The 26,592-nt window shown below is 38.3% G+C and overlaps 1 long non-coding RNA gene and 2 other non-coding genes across 3 annotated transcripts; 2 read left to right on the plus strand and 1 right to left on the minus strand.

Annotated features, from left to right (window-relative positions):
• Nucleotides 1-13,423: 13,423 nt before the first annotated feature.
• LOC135571324 (uncharacterized) lies at nucleotides 13,424-26,592 on the minus strand. The gene is made up of 4 exons (XR_010463724.1): nucleotides 25,626-26,592; nucleotides 25,191-25,321; nucleotides 24,676-24,865; nucleotides 13,424-14,297 (listed from the first exon to the last, which is right to left on the minus strand). It is a non-coding gene; the product is annotated as an uncharacterized LOC135571324 (long non-coding RNA).
• On the plus strand, nucleotides 14,353-14,424 carry trnaa-ugc (transfer RNA alanine (anticodon UGC)). The gene has a single exon. It is a non-coding gene; the product is annotated as a tRNA-Ala (tRNA).
• On the plus strand, nucleotides 14,863-14,934 carry trnat-cgu (transfer RNA threonine (anticodon CGU)). The gene has a single exon. It is a non-coding gene; the product is annotated as a tRNA-Thr (tRNA).

Consider the following 26,592-nt stretch of genomic DNA (forward strand, 5'->3'; position numbering starts at 1 on the left):
ATTATGACAGACCAGCTAGATCTACTGTCTCTATTATATTATGACAGTCCAGCTAGATCCAGACTAGATCTACTGTCTCTATTATATTATGACAGACCAGCTAGATCTACTGTCTCTATTATATTATGACAGACCAGCTAGATCTACTGTCTCTATTATATTATGACAGACCAGCTAGATCTACTGTCTCTATTATGTTATGACAGACCAGCTAGATCTACTGTCTCTATTATATTATGACAGACCAGCTAGATCTACTGTCTCTATTATATTATGACAGACCAGCTAGATCTATGACAGACTAGATCTATTATATTATGACAGACCAGCTAGATCTACTGTCTGATAGACAGACCAGCTAGATCTACTGTCTCTATTATATTATGACAGACCAGCTAGATCTACTGTCTCTATTATATTATGACAGACCAGCTAGATCTACTGTCTCTATTATATTATGACAGACCAGCTAGATCTACTGTCTCTATTATATTATGACAGACCAGCTAGATCTACTGTCTCTATTATATTATGACAGACCAGCTAGATCTACTGTCTCTATTATATTATGACAGACCAGCTAGATCTACTGTCTCTATTATATTATGACAGACAGCTAGATCTACTGTCTCTATTATAAAATGACAGACCAGCTAGATCTACTGTCTCTATTACTGTCTATTATGACAGACCAGATAGATCTACTGTCTCTATTATATTATGACAGACCAGCTAGATCTACTGTCTCTATTATATTATGACAGACCAGCTAGATCTACTGTCTCTATTATATTATGACAGACCAGCTAGATCTACTGTCTCTATTATATTATGACAGACCAGCTAGATCTACTGTCTCTATTATATTATGACAGACCAGCTAGATCTACTGTCTCTATTATATTATGACAGACCAGCTAGATCTACTGTCTCTATTATATTATGACAGACCAGCTAGATCTACTGTCTCTATTATATTATGACAGACCAGCTAGATCTACTGTCTCTATTATATTTTGACAGACCAGGTAGATATACTGTCTCTATTATATTATGACAGACCAGCTAGATCTACTGTCTCTATTATATTATGACAGACCAGCTAGATCTACTGTCTCTATTATATTATGACAGACCAGCTAGATCTACTGTCTCTATTATATTATGACAGACCAGCTAGATCTACTGTCTCTATTATAAAATGACAGACCAGCTAGATCTACTGTCTCTATTATATTATGACAGACCAGCTAGATCTACTGTCTCTATTATATTATGACAGACCAGCTAGATCTACTGTCTCTATTATATTATGACAGACCAGCTAGATCTACTGTCTCTATTATATTATGACAGACCAGCTAGATCTACTGTCTCTATTATATAATGACAGACCAGCTGTCTATATTCTATGACAGACCAGCTAGATCTACTGTCTCTATTATATTATGACAGACCAGCTAGATCTACTGTCTCTATTATATTATGACAGACCAGGTAGATCTACTGTCTCTATTATATTATGACAGACCAGCTAGATCTATTATATTATGACAGACCAGCTAGATCTACTGTCTCTATTATATTATGACAGACCAGCTAGATCTACTGTCTATTATAATATGACAGACCAGCTAGATCTACTGTCTCTATTATATTATGACAGACCAGGTAGATCTACTGTCTCTATTATAAGACCATGACAGACCAGCTAGATCTACTGTCTCTCTATTATATTATGACAGACCAGCTAGATCTACTGTCTCTATTATATTATGACAGACCAGCTAGATCTACTGTCTCTATTATATTATGACAGACCAGCTAGATCTACTGTCTCTATTATATTATGACAGACCAGCTAGATCTACTGTCTCTTATATTATGACAGACCAGCTAGATCTACTGTCTCTATTATATTATGACAGACCAGCTAGATCTACTGTCTCTATTATATTATGACAGACCAGCTAGATCTACTGTCTCTATTATATTATGACAGACCAGCTAGATCTACTGTCTCTATTATATTATGACAGACCAGCTAGATTTACATTTATATTATGACAGACCAGCTAGATCTACTGTCTCTATTATATTATGACAGACCAGCTAGATCTACTGTCTCTATTATATTATGACAGACCAGCTAGATCTACTGTCTCTATTATAATATGACAGACCAGCTAGATCTACTGTCTCTATTATATTATGACAGACCAGATAGATCTACTGTCTCTATTATATTATGACAGACCAGCTAGATCTACTGTCTCTATTATATTATGACAGACCAGCTAGATCTACTGTCTCTATTATATTATGACAGACCAGCTAGATCTACTGTCTCTATTATATTATGACAGACCAGCTAGATCTACTGTCTCTATTATATTATGACAGACCAGCTAGATCTACTGTCTATTATATTATGACAGACCAGCTAGATCTACTGTCTCTATTATAATATGACAGACCAGCTAGATCTACTGTCTCTATTATATTATGACAGACCAGCTATGACATACCAGCTAGATCTACTGTCTCTATTATAATATGACAGACCAGCTAGATCTACTGTCTCTATTATAATATGACAGACCAGCTAGATCTACTGTCTATTATATTATGACAGACCAGCTAGATCTCCTGTCTATTATATTATGACAGACCAGCTAGATCTACTGTCTCTATTATATTATGACAGACCAGCTAGATCTACTGTCTCTATTATATTATGACTACCAGCTACTGTCTCTATTATATTATGACAGACCAGCTAGATCTACTGTCTCTATTATATTATGACAGACCAGCTAGATCTACTGTCTCTATTATATTATGACAGACCAGCTAGATCTACTGTCTCTATTATATTATGACAGACCAGCTAGATCTACTGTCTCTATTATATTATGACAGACCAGCTAGATCTACTGTCTCTATTATATTATGACAGACCAGCTAGATCTAGATATTATGACAGACCAGCTAGATCTACTGTCTCTATTATATTATGACAGTCTCTATTATATTATGACAGACCAGCTAGATCTACTGTCTCTCTATTATATTATGACAGACCAGCTAGATCTATATAGATCTACTGTCTCTATTATATTATGACAGACCAGCTAGATCTACTGTCTCTATTATATTATGACAGACCAGCTAGATCTACTGTCTATTATATTATGACAGACCAGCTAGATCTACTGTCTCTATTATATTATGACAGACCAGCTAGATCTACTGTCTCTATTATATTATGACAGACCAGCTAGATCTACTGTCTCTATTATATTATGACAGACCAGCTAGATCTACTGTCTCTATTATATTATGACAGACCAGCTAGATCTACTGTCTCTATTATATTATGACAGACCAGCTAGATCTACTGTCTCTATTATAATATGACAGACCAGCTAGATCTACTGTCTCTATTATATTATGACAGACCAGCTAGATCTACTGTCTCTATTATATTATGACAGACCAGCTAGATCTACTGTCTCTATTATATTATGACAGACCAGCTAGATCTACTGTCTCTATTATATTATGACAGACCAGCTAGATCTACTGTCTCTATTATATTATGACAGACCAGCTAGATCTACTGTCTCTATTATATTATGACAGACCAGCTAGATCTACTGTCTCTATTATAATATGACAGACCAGCTAGATCTACTGTCTCTATTATATTATGACAGACCAGCTAGATCTACTGTCTCTATTATATTATGACAGACCAGCTAGATCTACTGTCTCTATTATAATATGACAGACCAGCTAGATCTACTGTCTCTATTGTATTATGACAGACCAGCTAGATCTACTGTCTCTATTATATTATGACAGACCAGCTAGATCTACTGTCTCTATTATATTATGACAGACCAGCTAGATCTACTGTCTCTATTATATTATGACAGACCAGCTAGATCTACTGTCTCTATTATATTATGACAGACCAGCTAGATCTACTGTCTCTATGTCTCTCTTATATTATGCCAGACCAGCTAGATCTACTGTCTCTATTATATTATGACAGACCAGCTAGATCTACTGTCTCTATTATATTATGACAGACCAGCTAGATCTACTGTCTCTATTATAATATGACAGACCAGCTAGATCTACTGTCTCTATTATAATATGACAGACCAGCTAGATCTACTGTCTCTATTATATTATGACAGACCAGCTAGATCTACTGTCTATTATATTATGACAGACCAGCTAGATCTATGTCTAGACAGACCAGCTAGATCTACTGTCTCTATTATATTATGACAGACCAGCTAGATCTACTGTCTCTATTATATTATTGACAGACCAGCTAGATCTACTGTCTCTATTATATTATGACAGACCAGCTAGATCTACTGTCTCTATTATATTATGACAGACCAGCTAGATCTACTGTCTCTATTATATTATGACAGACCAGCTAGATCTACTGTCTCTATTATATTATGACAGACCAGCTAGATCTACTGTCTCTATTATATTATGACAGACCAGCTAGATCTACTGTCTCTATTATATTATGACAGACCAGCTAGATCTACTGTCTCTATTATATTATGACAGACCAGCTAGATCTACTGTCTCTATTATATTATGACAGACCAGCTAGATCTACTGTCTCTATTATATTATGACAGACCAGCTAGATCTACTGTCTCTATTATATTATGACAGACCAGCTAGATCTACTGTCTCTATTATATTATGACAGACCAGCTAGATCTACTGTCTCTATTATATTATGACAGACCAGCTAGATCTACTGTCTCTATTATATTATGACAGACCAGCTAGATCTACTGTCTCTATTATATTATGACAGACCAGCTAGATCTACTGTCTCTATTATATTATGACAGACCAGCTAGATCTACTGTCTCTATTATATTATGACAGACCAGCTAGATCTACTGTCTCTATTATATTATGACAGACCAGCTAGATCTACTGTCTCTATTATATTATGACAGACCAGCTAGATCTACTGTCTCTATTATATTATGACAGACCAGCTAGATCTACTGTCTCTATTATATTATGACAGACCAGCTAGATCTACTGTCTCTATTATATTATGACAGACCAGCTAGATCTACTGTCTCTATTATATTATGACAGACCAGCTAGATCTACTGTCTCTATTATATTATGACAGACCAGCTAGATCTACTGTCTCTATTATATTATGACAGACCAGCTAGATCTACTGTCTCTATTATAATATGACAGACCAGCTAGATCTACTGTCTCTATTATATTATGACAGACCAGCTAGATCTACTGTCTCTATTATATTATGACAGACCAGCTAGATCTACTGTCTCTATTATATTATGACAGACCAGCTAGATCTACTGTCTCTATTATATTATGACAGACCAGCTAGATCTACTGTCTCTATTATATTATGAGAGACCAGCTAGATCTACCGTCTCTATTATATTATGACAAACCAGCTAGATCTACTGTCTCTACAGACCAGCTAGATCTACTGTCTCTATTATATTATGACAGACCAGCTAGATCTACTGTCTCTATTATATTATGACAGACCAGCTAGATCTACTGTCTCTATTATATGATGACAGACCAGCTAGATCTACTGTCTCTATTATATTATGACAGACCAGCTAGATCTACTGTCTCTATTATATTATGACAGACCAGCTAGATCTACTGTCTCTATTATATTATGACAGACCAGCTAGATCTACTGTCTCTATATTATGACAGACCAGCTAGATCTACTGTCTCTATTATATTATGACAGACCAGCTAGATCTACTGTCTCTATTATAATATGACAGACCAGCTAGATCTACTGTCTCTATTATATTATGACAGACCAGCTAGATCTACTGTCTCTATTATATTATGACAGACCAGCTAGATCTACTGTCTCTATTATATTATGACAGACCAGCTAGATCTACTGTCTCTATTATATTATGACAGACCAGCTAGATCTACTGTCTCTATTATATTATGACAGACCAGCTAGATCTACTGTCTCTATTATATTATGACAGACCAGCTAGATCTACTGTCTCTATTATATTATGACAGACCAGCTAGATCTACTGTCTCTATTATATTATGACAGACCAGCTAGATCTACTGTCTCTATTATATTATGACAGACCAGCTAGATCTACTGTCTCTATTATATTATGACAGACCAGCTAGATCTACTGTCTCTATTATATTATGACAGACCAGCTAGATCTACTGTCTCTATTATATTATGACAGACCAGCTAGATCTACTGTCTCTATTATATTATGACAGACCAGCTAGATCTACTGTCTCTATTATATTATGACAGACCAGCTAGATCTACTGTCTCTATTATATTATGACAGACCAGCTAGATCTACTGTCTCTATTATATTATGACAGACCAGCTAGATCTACTGTCTCTATTATATTATGACAGACCAGCTAGATCTACTGTCTCTATTATATTATGACAGACCAGCTAGATCTACTGTCTCTATTATATTATGACAGACCAGCTAGATCTACTGTCTCTATTATATTATGACAGACCAGCTAGATCTACTGTCTCTATTATATTATGACAGACCAGCTAGATCTACTGTCTCTATTATATTATGACAGACCAGCTAGATCTACTGTCTCTATTATATTATGACAGACCAGCTAGATCTACTGTCTCTATTATATTATGACAGACCAGACTAGATCTACTGTCTCTATTATATTATGACAGACCAGCTAGATCTACTGTCTCTAGACAGACCAGCTAGATCTACTGTCTCTATTATATTATGACAGACCACCTACTGTCTATTATATTATGACAGACCAGCTAGATCTACTGTCTCTATTATATTATGACAGACCAGCTAGATCTACTGTCTCTATTATATTATGACAGACCAGCTAGATCTACTGTCTCTATTATATTATGACAGACCAGCTAGATCTACTGTCTCTATTATATTATGACAGACCAGCTAGATCTACTGTCTCTATTATATTATGACAGACCAGCTAGATCTACTGTCTCTATTATATTATGACAGACCAGCTAGATCTACTGTCTCTATTATATTATGACAGACCAGCTAGATCTACTGTCTCTATTATATTATGACAGACCAGCTAGATCTACTGTCTCTATTATAACAGATGACAGACCAGCTAGATCTACTGTCTATTATATTATGACAGACCAGCTAGATCTACTGTCTCTATTATATTATGACAGACCAGCTAGATCTACTGTCTCTATTATATTATGACAGACCAGCTAGATCTACTGTCTCTATTATATTATGACAGACCAGCTAGATCTACTGTCTCTATTATATTATGACAGACCAGCTAGATCTACTGACAGACCAGCTAGATCTACTGTCTCTATTATATTATGACAGACCAGCTAGATCTACTGTCTCTATTATAATATGACAGACCAGCTACTGTCTCTATGATTATGACAGACCAGCTAGATCTACTGTCTCTATTATATTATGACAGACCAGCTAGATCTACTGTCTCTATTATATTATGACAGACCAGCTAGATCTACTGTCTCTATTATATTATGACAGACCAGCTAGATCTACTGTCTCTATTATATTATGACAGACCAGCTAGATCTACTGTCTATTATATATATGACAGACCAGCTAGATCTACTGTCTCTATTATATTATGACAGACCAGCTAGATCTACTGTCTCTATTGTATTATGACAGACCAGCTAGATCTACTGTCTCTATTATAATTATGACAGACCAGCTAGATCTACTGTCTCTATTATATTATGACAGACCAGCTAGATCTACTGTCTCTATTATATATTATGACAGACCAGCTAGATCTACTGTCTCTATTATATTATGACAGACCAGCTAGATCTACTGTCTCTATTATATTATGACAGACCAGCTAGATCTACTGTCTCTATTATATTATGACAGACCAGCTAGATCTACTGTCTCTATTATATTATGACAGACCAGCTAGATCTACTGTCTCTATTATATTATGACAGACCAGCTAGATCTACTGTCTCTATTATATTATGACAGACCAGCTAGATCTACTGTCTCTATTATATTATGACAGACCAGCTAGATCTACTGTCTCTATTATATTATGACAGACCAGATAGATCTACTGTCTCTATTATATTATGACAGACCAGCTAGATCTACTGTCTCTATTATAATATGACAGACCAGCTAGATCTACTGTCTCTATTATATTATGACAGACCAGCTAGATCTACTGTCTCTATTATAATATGACAGACCAGCTAGATCTACTGTCTCTATTATATTATGACAGACCAGCTAGATCTACTGTCTCTATTATATTATGACAGACCAGCTAGATCTACTGTCTCTATTATATTATGACAGACCAGCTAGATCTACTGTCTCTATTATATTATGACAGACCAGGTAGATCTACTGTCTCTATTATATTATGACAGACCAGCTAGATCTACTGTCTCTATTATATTATGACTGTCTCTATTTTATAATGACAGACCAGCTGTCTCTATTCTATGACAGACCAGCTAGATCTACTGTCTCTATTATATTATGACAGACCAGCTAGATCTACTGTCTCTATTATATTATGACAGACCAGCTAGATCTACTGTCTCTATTATATTATGACAGACCAGCTAGATCTACTGTCTCTATTATATTATGACAGACCAGCTAGATCTACTGTCTCTATTATATTATGACAGACCAGGTAGATATACTGTCTCTATTATATTATGACAGACCAGCTAGATCTACTGTGTCTATTATATTATGACAGACCAGCTAGATCTACTGTCTATTATAATATGACAGACCAGCTAGATCTACTGTCTCTATTATATTATGACAGACAAGGTAGATATACTGTCTCTATTATAAAATGACAGCCCAGCTAGATCTATCGTCTCTATTATATTATGACAGACCAGCTACATCTACTGTCTATTATATTATGACAGACCAGCTAGATCTACTGTCTATTATATTATGACAGACCAGCTAGATCTATTGTCTCTATTATAATATGACAGACCAGCTAGATCTACTGTCTCTATTATATATATGACAGACCAGCTAGATCTACTGTCTATTATATTATGACAGACCAGCTAGATCTACTGTCTCTATTATAATATGACAGACCAGCTAGATCTACTGTCTCTATTATATTATGACAGACCAGCTAGATCTACTGTCTCTATTATAATATGACAGACCAGCTAGATCTACTGTCTCTATTATATTATGACAGACCAGCTAGATCTACTGTCTCTATTATAATATGACAGACCAGCTAGATCTACTGTCTCTATTATATTATGACAGACCAGCTAGATCTACTGTCTCTATTATATTATGACAGACAAGGTAGATATACTGTCTCTATTATAATATGACAGCCCAGCTAGATCTACTGTCGCTATTGTATTATGACAGACCAGATAGATCTACTGTCTCTATTATATTATGACATACCAGCTAGATCTACTGTCTCGATTGTATTATGACAGACCAGCTAGATCTACCGTCTCTATTATATTATGACAGACCAGATAGATCTACTGTGTCTATTATATTATGACAGACCAGCTAGATCTACTGTCTCTATTATATTATGACAGACCAGCTAGATCTACTGTCTATTATATTATGACAGACCAGCTAGATCTATTGTCTCTATTATAATATGACAGACCAGCTAGATCTACTGTCTCTATTATAATATGACAGACCAGCTAGATCTACTGTCTCTATTATAATATGACAGACCAGCTAGATCTACTGTCTCTATTATAATATGACAGACCAGCTAGATCTACTGTCTATTATATTATGACAGACCAGCTAGATCTACCATCTCTATTATATTATGACAGACCAGATAGATCTACTGTGTCTATTATATTATGACAGACCAGCTAGATCTACTGTCTCTATTATATTATGACAGACCAGCTAGATCTACTGTCTCTATTATATTATGACAGACCAGCTAGATCTACTGTCTCTATTATATTATATGACAGACCAGCTAGATCTACTGTCTCTATTATATTATGACAGACCAGCTAGATCTACTGTCTATTATATTATGACAGACCAGCTAGATCTACTGTCTCTATTATATTATGACAGACCAGCTAGATCTACTGTCTCTATTATATTATGACAGACCAGCTAGATCTACTGTCTCTATTATATATGACAGACCAGCTAGATCTACTGTCTATTATATTATGACAGACCAGCTAGATCTACTGTCTCTATTATATTATGACAGACCAGCTAGATCTACTGTCTCTATTATATTATGACAGACCAGCTAGATCTACTGTCTATTATATTATGACAGACCAGCTAGATCTACTGTCTCTATTATATTATGACAGACCAGATAGATCTACTGTCTCTATTATATAATGACAGACCAGCTAGATCTACTGTCTCTATTATAATATGACAGACCAGCTAGATCTATTGTCTCTATTATAATATGACAGACCAGCTAGATCTATTGTCTCTATTATAATATGACAGACCAGCTAGATCTACTGTCTCTATTATAATATGACAGACCAGCTAGATCTACTGTCTATTATATTATGACAGACCAGCTAGATCTACTGTCTCTATTATATTATGACAGACCAGCTAGATCTACTGTCTCTATTATATTATGACAGACCAGCTAGATCTACTGTCTCTATTATATTATGACAGACCAGCTAGATCTACTGTCTCTATTATAATATGACAGACCAGCTAGATCTACTGTCTCTATTATAATATGACAGACCAGCTAGATCTACTGTCTCTATTATATTATGACAGACAAGGTAGATATACTGTCTCTATTATAAAATGACAGCCCAGCTAGATCTACTGTCGCTATTGTATTATGACAGACCAGATAGATCTACTGTCTCTATTATATTATGACATACCAGCTAGATCTACTGTCTCGATTGTATTATGACAGACCAGCTAGATCTACTGTCTCTATTATATTATGACAGACCAGCTAGATCTACCGTCTCTATTATATTATGACAGACCAGATAGATCTACTGTGTCTATTATATTATGACAGACCAGCTACATCTACTGTCTATTATATTATGACAGACCAGCTAGATCTATTGTCTCTATTATAATATGACAGACCAGCTAGATCTACTGTCTCTATTATAATATGACAGACCAGCTAGATCTACTGTCTCTATTATAATATGACAGACCAGCTAGATCTATTGTCTCTATTATAATTCCGTTACAATTAAAACATCTTGTATTTTTCTTTTGACTCACCTTATCCATTTTTCTCGACTTTATTCCCTTCTCTTATTCCATTATACCTCCCTCGGCTTCAGCGGGATCCACATACTTGGGTGGTAATTTCACAGGTTGCTCCAGCAGCCGTATTCTTATAATCACTATTTCGTCGACTGGATTATCTCTGCATTGTTGGTATAATCGAGGAAGATATAGTTTGTTACCCTCACGCCCACCCAATTGGTTAACTTCTCCATCTGCGGGAGCGGTGGGTAGTGCCTCTCGAACCTTATTAGATTTAACCTCTTTTTCGGCGCGTCCCATTCTCTTTTTTGCTTCCGAAAGCCAAACTCCGGCTGTGTATAACCCCTGTTTATTCTGCTTTTTCACATTATTACCACATTCCTTATGTATCTGTTTTATAAGCGATTCCAGCTTTTCTACATTTAGACGGCCATCAAAATCGTATTTCTTTCTCCATCATAGACCGAAATCGATGTTTCTCTTGTCTATCTGTTCCATGTAACGCTCGTCTCCCGTTAGTTCCGGGGCTTTCTTTGAAGCATTCCCACCCATTCTAAATCCTTGCCGTTACTAGTAGCTATGGTATCTAATCTTTTATCTATGTCTTTCTATATAATTTTAAATTCTATGTGCGTGCATTTCTAAAAATTTGTAATTTACTGTTACTTAGTTACTTAGTATTTTTCTGTCTGCCTATGTGTGTGTTCCTTTAAAAATAATCAGTATGTATTTTCCGTCCTGTGAACCGTGTCCATAGAAGACTTTTGATCGGACATCACATTTCACCCATAGGATATTCCTTCTGGGACTTTCAACGTTAATGTCTCGGATCTCACTACTCTAGACTAAGTTGACCTCTCCTGTGAACCACGTCTATAGAAGACTTTTGATCGGACATCACATTTCACCCATAGGATATTCCTTTTGGGACTTTCAACGTTAATGTCTCGGATCTCACTACTCTAGACTAAGTTGACCTCTCCTGTGAACCACGTCTATAGAAGACTTTTGATCGGACATCACATTTCACCCATAGGATATTCCTTTTGGGACTTTCAACGTAAAATGTCTCAAATCTCACTTCTCTAGACTAAGTTGACCTCTCCTGTGAACCACGTCTATAGAAGACTTTTGATCGGACATCACATTTCACCCATATGATATTCCTTTTGGGATTTTCAACGTTAATGTCTCATATCTCACTACTCTAGACTAATCACTTATCTTTTGATATTAATTTCTTTCAGCATTGTACAGGTTCAATTATTCTGTTCGCCTAGAATTACCCTGCCTTCTCACCAAGCCTAATTTATCCTCACCTGTTTTAATATATCTATCTGCTACTTTTCACAGTCAGACTACTTCCCATATACAGATAGACTATTAGGTAAAAACTTTATTTAGGTATGTTTATTGAATTATTGGCCATCCTATTTGTACAGAACAAGCGTCCTAATTCTCCAATGCGTACTATAACCTTCTGGCTTGCAAGACCAGGCTTTATTAAGCTCTAGTTTATTTGATGGTAGCGCACCTTACCACAGGTCAATTTCGTCCCTGCTTCCTTTTTATCGATCTTGGTTAATACCCCCGGTAGAAACCCATTTTATTTGTTCGGAATATTCAAGCACCTATTATTGATCAAATTCAACTCCTTCATAACATTTTAATCAATAAATATCCTAAATAATCCCTCCCAAATTAGAGAATAAAGGCTACTTTACCTGCTGCCGACTGGGATAAGCACTGTTCGTTGTATCTAGTCACCTTCCCTGTGTCCGTGATAATACGCAGGCCTGAATTTTAACCTCAATTCAGAGGTCAGGTCTTTAGTAAAACGAGTCAAAAACTCGTCCGTGCACGATTTTCAGTGTACTACCTCCAGATAACAGGGAGGGGTATTTAGATCTGGGATCGAAGGACCAAATTGTTAGTGGAATTTCTAAATTTCTATATGTTTTATAGCCAAATTCAAATTCGCACTCGCTCTAGTTTCATTAATGAGGTGTAAGTTCATTAATTATGCATGAAGTAGATCGAGACCAGTCTTAAAAGCAAGGTAACAGCGTTTAATTCAAGTGAGTACTCACCACATACACATATTTCCACAGGTTATAAACTGAAAATGACATCATCAGTTTCCCACACTCTCTCCGATTCCCACAATAGCCCAGTGTTTTCAGGTCCAGAGATGTCTTCTACTCCCCTCATAAACCGGACATTCCAATCTGTCTAAAATATATCTTCTCCTCCACAAATGGTACATCAAGGACCATTCTTATCTGTCAGAAAAGACACCCCATCCCTCTCCCTTAAACCCCCCGCGAGGTACAGACAATTAATTAGTTTTGCTTACATTTTCAGTAACAGCTTAACCAAGAGCCCATACATTTCATATCATAACATAATAGTATCAGAATAAATGGTTCTAATTGAAATGTATACATTATTAATAATTTCAACTATAATTTCCCCCAACACCCACCCAATCTACCTACCTCATCGCCATATTGTTTTTATTTACTTTCTGCACTTTTGCACACCAGTATTTCTACTTGCACATCATCATCTGCTCATCTATCACTCCAGTGTTCATTTGCTAAATTGTGATTACTTCGGTACTATGGCATATTTATTGCCTTTTTTTTATCCCTTCTATTTTGTTATTGACTGTGCGCTAGTTTGTTCCATGTGTAACTCGTCGCCAGAACCACTGGTTCCAGGTCATCTGTAAGTCTATGCTAGGTAAAGCTCCGCCTTATCAAGGCACTCACAGGCGGCCTAGTCCTCTCGCAGCAGTCCCTTCCAGCTGCAGTCAGAGCAGGAGATGTTCACCCCTCCGCGTCCATACTGCAAATGAATTGCACTGCTTTGCTTTACCTTGGCCAGGTCGCAGTTGTGTATGAGAACTTGTTCCTGGCTTACCTGCTATAATAAAGGAGAAATGTAAGAAAATAAGAAACCATTTTTTCTTTTTCATGAAGGGGGTGTAGCTCAGTGGTAGAGCGCATGCTTTGCATGTATGAGGTCCTGGGTTCAATCCCCAGCTTCTCCATGTTTTTTTGCAAAGACCCAACTTCTACTTTCCAGAATGTTGAAATTCTAAGCAGGAAACAGAGATGTGCTAAATAATTTGGTCTTTTAATCTGAAGAACATGCGTTCAATCCCTGTTAGTACATTTATAGAACAGAAGTGGCATGGTTGCCAACTTTTATGGCATCATTTTCAAAAACTGAAGTTCATGTTTTCGATCCCTGTCCGTACCTGTTTTAAGAATTGCTGCTATCATGTCATTGTAGTTTCAATGGAGTGGTGTATATATAAAGTACAGTGTATTGATATTGCGTTTTTCGAAGCTCAAAGGGGGAGTGCATGCTATATATGTATGAGGTCCTTTCTCCACTGAGTTTGTGTGCCAAATTCACATTTGCACAACTACTACTTTCCAGAATGTTGATATATATATATATATATATATATGCAGTATAGAGTGGCATGGTGGCCAAGTGGTAAGGCGTCGGTCTCGTCAACCGAAGACCATGGGTTCAATTCCCATCCGTTCCTTCATAGAAAAGGCTTCAAAAATGGAAATTTACATTCATTGGAGGACTTTGTAGAAAAATCATGTTGTAACAATATTTGAACACAACTATTATATTAGGGGGAAGTATCTCTACGATAGAGCCACTTTACATGTTTGCTCTCCTACAGTATTCCCCAACTTGTCTTTTGAGAGTATTCACTTGTTAAATTAGCTTTTGCACAACTCCCACTTTCCACAATGTTGACATTCTAAGAATGAAATAGATGCGCAAAGCCATCTGTTTTTGTTAACTGAAGCACATGGGTTCAATCCCTGTTCGACGTTTATGGTAGATAGCTGATATTATGGAAATGTACTTTTATCACAACAGTGTAAAGAAAAGGTAAATTGTCTTGATATGGCCACTGCGACCTGTATGCTCTAGTCTTCTCTTTTGAGAGTTTTCATTTGTTAAGTTAGCTTGTGCACAACTCCCACTTTCCACAATGTTGACATTCTAAGAATGAAATAGATGTGCAAAGTCATCTGTTTTTTTTAATGGGTTTAATCCTTGTTCGGCGTTTATGGTAGATAGCTGATATTATGGAAATCTACTTTCATCACAACAGTGTAAAGAAAAGGTCAATTGTATTGATATGCATCATGTATTTATAAGTCCTTAAGATAAATAGAATACTCTATATAGCTGTAGGCCGTCATTACTAGCCTTCTAGCAATATGGCTGATCTCTCTTTTGAAGAACATATCAAGACCATTTCGAGGACAGCTTTTTTCCATCTACGTAACATTGCAAAAATCAGAAACTTTCTGTCCAAAAATGATGCAGAAAAATTAATCCATGCTTTTGTCACTTCTAGGTTAGACTACTGCAATGCTCTATTTTCCGGCTACCCGGATAAAGCACTAAATAAACTTCAGTTAGTGCTGAATACGGCTGCTAGAATCCTGACTAGAACCAAAAATTTGATCATATTACTCCAGTGCTAGCCTCTCTACACTGGCTTCCTGTCAAAGCAAGGGCTGATTTCAAGGTTTTACTGCTAACCTACAAAGCATTACATGGGCTTGCTCCTACCTATCTCTCTGATTTGGTCCTGCCGTACATACCTACACGTACGCTACGGTCACAAGACGCAGGCCTCCTAATTGTCCCTAGAATTTCTAAGCAAACAGCTGGAGGCAGGGCTTTCTCCTATAGAGCTCCATTTTTATGGAACGGTCTGCCTACCCATGTCAGAGACGCAAACTCGGTCTCAACCTTTAAGTCTTTACTGAAGACTCATCTCTTCAGTGGGTCATATGATTGAGTGTAGTCTGGCCCAGGAGTGGGAAGGTGAACGGAAAGGCTCTGGAGCAACGAACCGCCCTTGCTGTCTCTGCCTGGCCGATTCCCCTCTTTCCACTGGGATTCTCTGCCTCTACCCTGTTATGGGGGCTGAGTCACTGGCTTACTGGGGCTCTCTCATGCCGTCCCTGGGGGGGGGTGCGTCACCTGGGTGGGTTGATTCACTGTTGTGGTCGGCCTGTCTGGGTTGGCGCCCCCCCCTTGGGTTGAGCTGTGGCGGAGATCTTTGTGGGCTATACTCGGCCTTGTCTCAGGATGGTAAGTTGGTGGTTGAAGATATCCCTCTAGTGGTGTGGGGGCTGTGCTTTGGCAAAGTGGGTGGGGTTATATCCTTCCTGTTTGGCCCTGTCCGGGGGTGTCCTCGGATGGGGCCACAGTGTCTCCTGACCCCTCCTGTCTCAGCCTCCAGTATTTATGCTGCATTAGTTTATGTGTCGGGGGGCTAGGGTCAGTTTGTTATATCTGGAGTACTTCTCCTGTCCTATTCGGTGTCCTGTGTGAATCTAAGTGTGCGTTCTCTAATTCTCTCCTTCTCCCAGGACTACCTGACATGATGACTCCTTGCTGTCCCCAGTCCACCTGGCCATGCTGCTGCTCCAGTTTCAACTGTTCTGCCTTACTATTATTCAACCATGCTGGTCATTTATGAACATTTGAACATCTTGGCCACGTTCTGTTATAATCTCCACCCGGCACAGCCAGAAGAGGACTGGCCACCCCACATATGCTCTCTCTAATTCTCTCTTTCTTTCTCTCTCTCGGAGGACCTGAGCCCTAGGACCATGCCCCAGGACTACCTGACATGATGACTCCTTGCTGTCCCCAGTCCACCTGGCCATGCTGCTGCTCCAGTTTCAACTGGCCTGGGCCCTAGGACCATGTCCCAGGACTACCTGACATGATGACTCCTTGCTGTCCCCAGTCCACCTGGCCATGATGCTGCTCCAGTTTCAACTGTTCTGCCTGCTACTATTATTCAACCATGCTGGTCATTTATGAACATTTGAACATCTTGGCCACGTTCTGTTATAATCTCCACCCGCACAGCCAGAAGAGGACTGGCCACCCCACATATGCTCTCTCTAATTCTCTCTTTCTTTCTCTCTCTCGGAGGACCTGAGCCCTAGGACCGTGTCCCAGGACTACCTGACATGATGACTCCTTGCTGTCCCCAGTCCACCTGACTGTGCTGCTGCTCCAGTTTCAACTGTTCTGCCTTATTATTATTCGACCATGCTGGTCATTTATGAACATTTGAACATCTTGGTCATGTTCTGTTATAATCTCTACCCGGCACAGCCAGAAGAGGACTGGCCACCCCACATAGCCTGGTTCCTCTCTAGGTTTCTTCCTAGGTTTTGGCCTTTCTAGGGAGTTTTTCCTAGCCACCGTGCTTTTACACCTGCATTGTTTGCTGTTTGGGGTTTTAGGCTGGGTTTCTGTACAGCACTTTGAGATATCAGCTGATGTACGAAGGGCTATATAAATAAATTTGATTTGATTTGATATGGCCACTGCGACCTGTATGCTCTAGTCGTCTGGCCCTCGCTACATATTCGTCGCCAGAACCACTGGCTCCAGGTCATCTGTAAGTCTATGCTAGGTAAAGCTCTGCCTTATCTCAGCTCACTGGTCACGATAACAACACCTACCCGTAGCACGCGCTCCAGCAGGTATATCTCACTGGTCATTGCAAAAATTGCTGAAGCTGGAGACTTATATTTTGTTAGAGTTGCATTAATTCGAATCTGGTATCAGGATAAGTATGACACTGAGTCACCGATTGTATACTATGTATTTTTTATTAGCTAAGCAATAAGTGGTAAATGCAATTTTCGTATATACGGGCTCTCTGTCCCACCTCGCAGGGCAAACAGAAAACTGACTTGTTCTTGACAAAGATATAAAGATAAATATACTCTGACAGAAATAGTTCCAGCTTCCGAGCCGGCCTGTCAGAGTAGAGACTGGGCGTGGTTTAGACTCGCCCAGCCTATCGTTGATTGTTGGCCCAGCCCCCTAAGCGCTTCAGTTGATAGATGTAACTGTTTCTGTGAAGAATATCTCTGCGCTCATGCTCGATACCGTTATCTCGCACCTAGCTCCTGTTATCTAACAAAATACCGTTTGTTCTCGCAATAATTTTGCACGCCCAATTTTTCAGTTTTTGATTTGTTAAAAAAGTTTGAAATATCCAATAAAAGTCGTTCCACTTCATGATTGTGACCCACTTGTTGTTGATTCTTCACAAAACAATACAGTTTTATATCTTTATGTTTGAAGCCTGAAATGTGGCAAAAGGTCGCAAAGTTCAAGGGGGCCGAATACTTTTGCAAGGCACTGTATGTATTCAACCGGGACACATACTTAAAGAATGTCCAGAATTTATATGTCATAAATGTGGTGAACAAGGGCATTATGCCAGGGAATGTTCGAACATCGGTGATATGTGTAGAAGATGTGACAGACCTAAGGACAGATGTAAATGTAAGAAGGGGAGCGATGTCTTATTTCTGCAAACAATGGACCTCATTACTGAAGAAGATGAGGGGAGTGTGGCTATGGAGAGAGAGGAAGAGAGTGATATGGAAAGTGTGTCGCAGGTGATTCAAGAGACAGCTATAGATGTGCTTGGAGAGTATGCAATTCCTTCTGGCAGTACTCGAGACGCAGTCTTGGTCTCTGCTGCTGACAAGGTGGAGCAGCAGCACAGGATTGGTGAATTAGACACACAGGTAGAGATGGTGCAAGGTACTTCTCAGGTGCCTAAGCTGCTTTAAGCCTGTGTGAAAATGACACCAAGGAGAGGGCTGTGTCCACTGGAGTTGATGGCACGGTTAAAGCGCATTTTACAAAAGGCTGAATGTTGCTCCCCTCATAAGTCCAAGTCATGAGTCGGACGAAGAAATAGAGAGTGAGGATTTTCAGCTGTTTGCTAGAAATAAGAGATCATTGGCGAAAGCTTGGGAGGTGATGGGGTCTGGTAAAAAGAAAAAGTCTATTTTGAAATGACATGTTTGTCTTTGACTATATTTCTGCATACATTAACAATGATTAAAGTTGCATCACTAAATGGGAACAGTCTGAGAAATATGAACAAATTGGAGCAGGTTTTGGTGTCTGTGAAAGCTGACATGTGGTGTTTTCAAGAGACTAATTGGACAGACTCCAAAATGTTGGAGATTTAAGAACAAATGTTCTGAGCTAATGTTTTGTAGTCACGGAAGTGAAAAAACATGTGGAGTAGCTATTTTGGTAAAAAAATGATGTGGTTCAAAATGTCAAGCAGGTATATGCAGATAATCAGGGCAGACTTATTGTTATTGAGTTTGAAGTGCAAAATGTCATTTTTCGTTTAATTAATGTTTATGCTTCGAATATTGAATCGGAAAGGAGAGATATGTTTAATAACCTAAGATCACTGTGTTCAGAAAATTGTATACTGGTAGGAGATTTTAACGTGAAGTGCACTAGAATGGATGTCTCGAGATGTGATAGCTTCAGACATGATTCGTCTAGAAATGCTTTATGGGAATTAATGAAAAATGAGAATCTTGTAGATATATATGGAGGGCTGAAAATTTAAATAGAAGAGTGTTTTCGAGAAGGCAGGTGGTGTTAAATGAACTAAAACAAAGCAGAATTGATTTATGTTTAGTAAAAGAAGATGTGATACAGCAGGTTCAGAAGATGTCATATAATTTTACAGCATACAGTGATCATGCAGTTATGTCATTCCAGATAGGTTTTGCTGTGGAGATGAGAGGGGGAGGTGTCTGGTGTTTAAATGCCAGTCTGTTAAAGGAGGAAAGTTATATAAAGGAAATTGTTGAATGTATCGAGGATGAAATGTCTAACGTACTGTTAAAAGACAATGTGTGTTTATGGTGGGAGGAAGTGAAAGTTAAAGTAACAAACAGGAGTATTAGGTACTCTAAAAATCGTAACCGTGTAGATAAGGTGAAAGAAAAAATGCTTAGAAATAGGATGTTACATGAACTTGAAAAGGCCGATGCTGATCCAGACTATGATGTAGTGAACTATTTGAAAATCCATGCAGAGCTAGGGTTTTATGAAAAAAAAAATGTTTAGGTGCTATTGTTAGGAGTAAGGCACAGTACATCTTGGAGGGAGAGAAATGTACTTCCTTTTTTCTGGGGCTTGAAAAACAAAAGCAATTTAAGAGTTATATTTTAGAATTGGAAAATGAAAAAGGTGTAAAGGTAAATGATTTTGTTGACATCGTAGATTCAGTTGAATCCTGTTACAGAAATCTTTATAAAAAGAATGATGTGGACAAAGTGTGTGTTGCAAAAGTGTTGGAAAAAATCAGTGCCAAAGTATCTCAGGCAGATAGAAGAATGTGTGATGAAGAGATTTCAATTATAGAAATCAAGGAAGCAATTGAGAACACTCAAGGAAATAAAAGTCCAGGTTTGGATGGTTTAACAAATTAATTCTATAAAGCTTTTGTGGATACTTTGGCATCCATTTTACTGAAGGTTCTTCAGTATATGGAAGAGAATAAGGAAATCCCTGAGTCTATGTCAATTGGTATGTTAACCATCTTATTTAAAAATAGAGGCAGTAGGTTAAAGGCCTATTAGTCTTCTAAATTCAGATGATAAAATACTGACTAAAGTTTTAGCTAATAGGATGAAAAAGGTGATTGGAAGTATTATTACATCAACACAAGCCTAGGGAATACCTGGAAGAGATGTTGCAGATGTCATTTGTACAATTAGAGATGTTGTTAATCAAATGAAAAATGAAGGTGGTATAGTTTTAAGTTTAGATTTTAAGAAAGCTTTTGATAAAGTGGAACATAGTTTTCTGCAACAGACTTTGGAGAGGTTTGGTTTTGGGCCAAAATTTGTATCTTGGATTAACTTGTTGTATAGTGGAGCAAAAAGTTGTGTTAAATGTAACGGAGTGTTAACAGATACATTCCCTATAGAGAGGTCAGTAAGGCAGGGTTGTCCTTTGTCAGCTCTATTGTACAGTGTTTCTACGGAACCTTTAGCTGTTTTAATACTTGGAGACAAAGAGGTGAGGGGTGTTGGAATCCCAGGTGGTGGTGTCAGTGTTATACATCAGTACGCTGATGACACTACTTTTCCTGTGAAGGATGTAGGTAGCATTGAAAGCATTATGAAAATCATAGATATCTACTGTAAGGCATCAGGGGCTGAAGTTAATATAGAGAAGACGGAAATTATGTTTTTTGGGGATATCAATGCAAATAAGTGTGAGATTCCATTTAAGGTAGCTAAGGATTTTATGAAGGTGCTGGGAGTAAATATTGGTGGAGAGGAGAAAGAGGCAAGGGATATAACTTGGATGGAGATCCTCAATAAAATCAAGCTAACTTTGAATTTCTGGAAAAATAGAAAATTAAAGTTAAAAGGTAAAGTAATTGTAGTAAATGCTTTGGTATCATCTAAACTTGTGTATATTTTGGGAGTTCTAGACATGCCAGAGTGGGTTATAAATGAATTGAATAATGTGGTGTCTAATTTTATATGGGATGGTAAAGGTGTTAGAATTGTGCAGAAAACATTGATAGCAGACTATGATGATGGAGGTTTAAAACTTGTAGATTTTGACGTTAAAAGAAAAGCTATTAGGATAAAAACAGTAAAGAAATATTTGTATGACAGCTTAGATTATGGCTGGAAACTTTTTTTCAAAGTCTATTTGGATGAGAGTGGTGGATGTGAAGATAATGGTTTGTTGATGGGTCTTAAAAGGAAAATGTGTGAAAAGGTACCAGATTTTTATAAAGAAGTGCTAAATGCATGGGCAGAGTTGTTGCCTAATGTGTATTATGAGTGTGGGCATATTGACCTAATTATGAATCATCCTGTTTTTCTGAATGAGAAAATTAAGTACGAAGAAAAGGTGTTACATAGTGAAGTATTCATGGGTGCAGGTCTTAGACAGATAAAAGATTACACATATGAGGTAATTCCAGTTTTTTTCCTGAAGAAGCTATTGTTGACACCATCCATGAATGGGATGTAGAGGTGGGTAGGGGAACAGTGAAGAATATGTACGAGAAGATAAAAGAAAGTATACCAAGCACATGGGTGGATTTAATGAATAGTGAAGTTGTTAGAGAAGATGTATTTGTCTTTCCTAAATTGTTTATTGGTAACAGTAAGGAGAAGGCTCATTTATCTAGTATCCCGGTGAAAAGATTCTATAAAATAATGGTAGAGAAAAATGTGAAAAGGCCAGCTGCGGAGAAAGTTTGGAAAGGAATTCTTCCAACTTTGGACGTAAAAAAGATATGGAAAACTTTAAATGTAAAATATAATAGTATGGAATGTGAAAGTAACGATTTTAAAATAAGGCATAATCGTATATATACAAAGGTGGTTTTACATCAAATCAATAGGGAAATAAAAAGAGAATGTAACTTATGTCATGAGTCACCGGAAAATTCACTGCATTTGTTTGTGGAATGTGAGGAGTTAAAATATTTATTTTGTAAGGTAAAGGGAATGATACATAGAAACTGGAAGGGTGATATTTAAAAAAATATATGTGTGGAATGAATTGATGTTATTTGGCGTGGCTGGTAAATGCGAGGGTGTTAATGTTGTTTTGTTGAATGTTGCTTTGAGTTTTGTGAGGTTGGCTATTTTTTGTAGGAGGAATTATGCTTTTTCTTGAGGGGAAGAGGGTAAGGGTGTGGGATATTTTTGTAGTATTGTTTAAGAAGCATATAGATATGTTTATGTTTCATTGTTATGGAAGGGAATGTTTTGATGAAGCTTTTGTGGAGGTGAGTGGGTTGATTTCAAGGGTGGATGGAGGAAGAATTACTTATATTTTTGAAAGTATTGGTATGTTAATTTCCTTTTGGTTTTTATAGTTGGTAGACCTCATAGTGGCCTGATGGATTGTCATCGAACACCCTAACGGTTCTCTCACTGTCACCAAAAGCAAATTACATTTAGGGCTTGGCTTAATTCTGTGCGCATGCGTGCGGAGCGCGCGCATGTCTACACTTTGTGTAGCCGTTAGCGATGAGGCTAATGATAACCTTCTTGTGGAAGAGAAGGAAAGGTGTAGGTAACGCCAACATTAACCTTTTCACACGCGAGTTCCAGATATCTTCAACAGTCGCCCCAGTGGGAGTTGATTTTATGCGCGTGTTGTCAGAATGCACTCACTGTTCCAACATGTGGACAGTTAACCCGCGCTGACCTCAGACCAAGGCACACTACCTGCTCATTTTCTATAGGCTGTTTCAACTTCTAATTTTGCCTCATTCATTCACAAAAGTAGCCCATTTCACTGTTGCAGACCATTTCTATTTGAGAATTTAGGGAGCCGGACAAACTTTCCTTCAAAAGAAAGCCCAAGCACTTCCCCAGATCAAGTATACAGTCCTTGCACATTTATTGTCTTCCTTACAAATAACTGTGGACATGCGTGCATTCCTATCAAAGTGCCTTATTTTCTGCATAACGTGTTGTCGTTTCTACTGTAGCGTACCGTAAGTATAATGTACTTAGCGTTTTATTCATGCTTTCTGATTCTTGCCTAGATTGTAATGGACACGTGTGTAAAACACTTTTGAAGGTGGTACTGAATATGAGCTAATGCTAACGCCATACAATGCAGTCAGGTTATCACGTACGCTTCTGCCAGACTTATGGTGATCTCAACTGGAGTACCCCATTGTCTTGAATGCACTGAAGTCGTTAGTTGATTTGAACACGGCATCAGAGTGTAAACTATGGTACCTCAGGGTTGCCAGATCAGACCCCCTTTCCAGGGGTATTTAGCTTAGAAAAACTGTCTGCCACTTATTGTTGATAAATCCCCCATCTTATTAATATTTCCTGCATCATCTTCTCCATAATACCTTCCCCCAAGGACTTCACCTCCCAAAATGGATTGAGATATATATCTTGCAACTTTGTTTAGCTTTCGTGCTACGGTTGTATTGGCTTTTTGATTAGTTAACTGTAAACTACTTGTCATGTGTACGCCGTAACAAGTACAAAGATTTGTCACATGCTGAAGTGGCCAAACTAAGTTAAGACCTCAGGAAATGGGCGCAGTGAACGGCATTCTGGGATTAGGGAGTTCTTGCTTGACAAACATGGCTGCCATATTTTCTAAAATAAATTTACATGTTCCAATGGTACACTGCAGGGACCATTCAGTGATAACAAGCATGTGATCGTACGCGCCAGACTCTCCCATAAGTGTTAAATTGGGTGGAGATCTGGTGACACACCGCACATGGCTCAAACCATTGTGACCACTCATGACCTATGGATGGGGGCATAGACACGGTAGCCAAAGTAAATGGCCTGCCAAGCATGATAGGTTGCTAATTACTCAGGAACCACACCTGTGGAATAACACTTGTTTAGGCCCTAAAACAACAAGTTACCCATTAATGATGAGATTCCAACGGGGTCGGGAGTCGCGGTCCTCGTTGAGGGTGGCCCAGCAGTGGTCAAGCACCAGCGCTACCTTGGGGTCAGAGGACGTGGTCAGCTCCACCTCAAAGTGCAGAGGCTGTCTCAGGTACCTCACCACTGGATAGTCCTCCTCCTGGTGGAACGTGTTATACGAGACGTCTGGAACACAGAACAAGACAACCGGGGGTCGTGTTCAGTGGGCACCATCTGAACTTGTCCATTAAGAAAAGCTTGTTTATAATATCCTGTTGTGCCCTGATGAACACAAGCCATTTATAGCCAACACTACCCCCCCCAGAGGCTTCTGACAAATTCCCAAATCAGCTCCTCACCGTTACTCCATAGCCACACCTGTAGATCTCAGAACGCAAGAGTAATATATCACAAGGCTTACATTTTTGGGAATGGTTTTGTAAAGGAGACCTTCCAAGATTATTTTAGAGGCTAGGGGTCAAGTTGAAATTCTGAATTTGTGCACGCTTACCCTGAACGAGTCTCATTCTGAACATTAGTTAACCCGTCCCAGTCTCTGCAAAAGGCTCGTTGTCACGCGGCCTGGTCAGGAAGGCCAATGTGCGAGTGATGTTAACCACATAGTAGCAGGAAACCTTTAACCTTAAAAGAGTATGCAACTTCAATAGGGGAAATATGCAACTTCAATAGGGTAAACTTCAAGCAGTGGAGTGGACACACTGATAGTAGAGGCACATTTTCCCTGTATACAAAGTATTGAGCAATTGGTGAAGGGAAAAAAACACCCTTTAACAGCTAATAGCTACAATTGTGATGCGTAATGCACTCATACAGCATGAATTGTTGATAAACTATGTAGTAGAGGGGAATTGCTTATTACAGCCTACAGAAGCAAACAGTCCATAAATACACAGTACCCATCACCTCAGGGTAATAGTCATTTTACCTTCCTGGTGGTGCCACAGGAGTTCACAGTGAAGTGGAAGCGATCGTCGCTGTAGGTGGGACCCCAGGCGGGGTCGCTCAGGGTCAGCTGACCGGGGTTCAGACCGGGAGCAGACTCCACCTTCACCGCCAGCGCAGTCATCGTTCAGTTAGAGAAACACTCTTGGAGGTGGGGGAGCAAAAGACAGGTAGCTGTATTTGTTACACTTAGTTGAGCTTGCCGAGCACTGTAGAACCAATGGAATAGCACCAAATGTGCAAACCATGCCCATCTGGTTCTCCAGATTGAATTGAAGAATACACCTGAAGTCGTAAAATGTCTAACTAGTAATTTGTTACGCGAACTATCTAGCAAGAGGTTGCATAGCAACATCATCAACTTCCGGTTGACAGGTGAAGAGCTAGTACACACGACTGAAAGCATAATGTTCGTTTACAGGCTACCCTCACAGCCTACCTCAGTACAGATGTGCAGATGCACCACTACATTCACTTCCGAAACCGAATGTTTTGATCGAACACATTTTTTAAATAATATAATAATTCAATGTCCAAAGTCAGATTCCGCACTCATCTGGTACGTTGTGATTCAAACTGTAGCCCAAATGAGCGTGCTCTGGTATCAATGTTCATCGGGAGAAGTCCTCAACTTCAAAACTTTGTTTTCTACAGCAAAGCTGGCTTACCTTACGTATTCACTACTGCACTTGTTTATTGCAATTGAATGGTAAAAACACATCCAAGAAACACCCACATCAAACCACACCCCCAAGACAATTCTTGTTTGCCTTCAGTCATGGCCGCTAGCATTTCTTCTTAATGAGCATTGATGAAAAACAAGAGCTGTGCTCGAATACCCATACTAACATACTGTATACTACATACTTAATGAGTATATACTGAATACTATATATTATTAGTTCATTTTAGTATACTGTAAACGAACAGTATGCTTTCAATTGCGCGTA

This window comes from Oncorhynchus nerka, linkage group LG4, assembly GCF_034236695.1.
Source record: "Oncorhynchus nerka isolate Pitt River linkage group LG4, Oner_Uvic_2.0, whole genome shotgun sequence".
Taxonomy (NCBI): Eukaryota; Metazoa; Chordata; class Actinopteri; order Salmoniformes; family Salmonidae; genus Oncorhynchus; species Oncorhynchus nerka.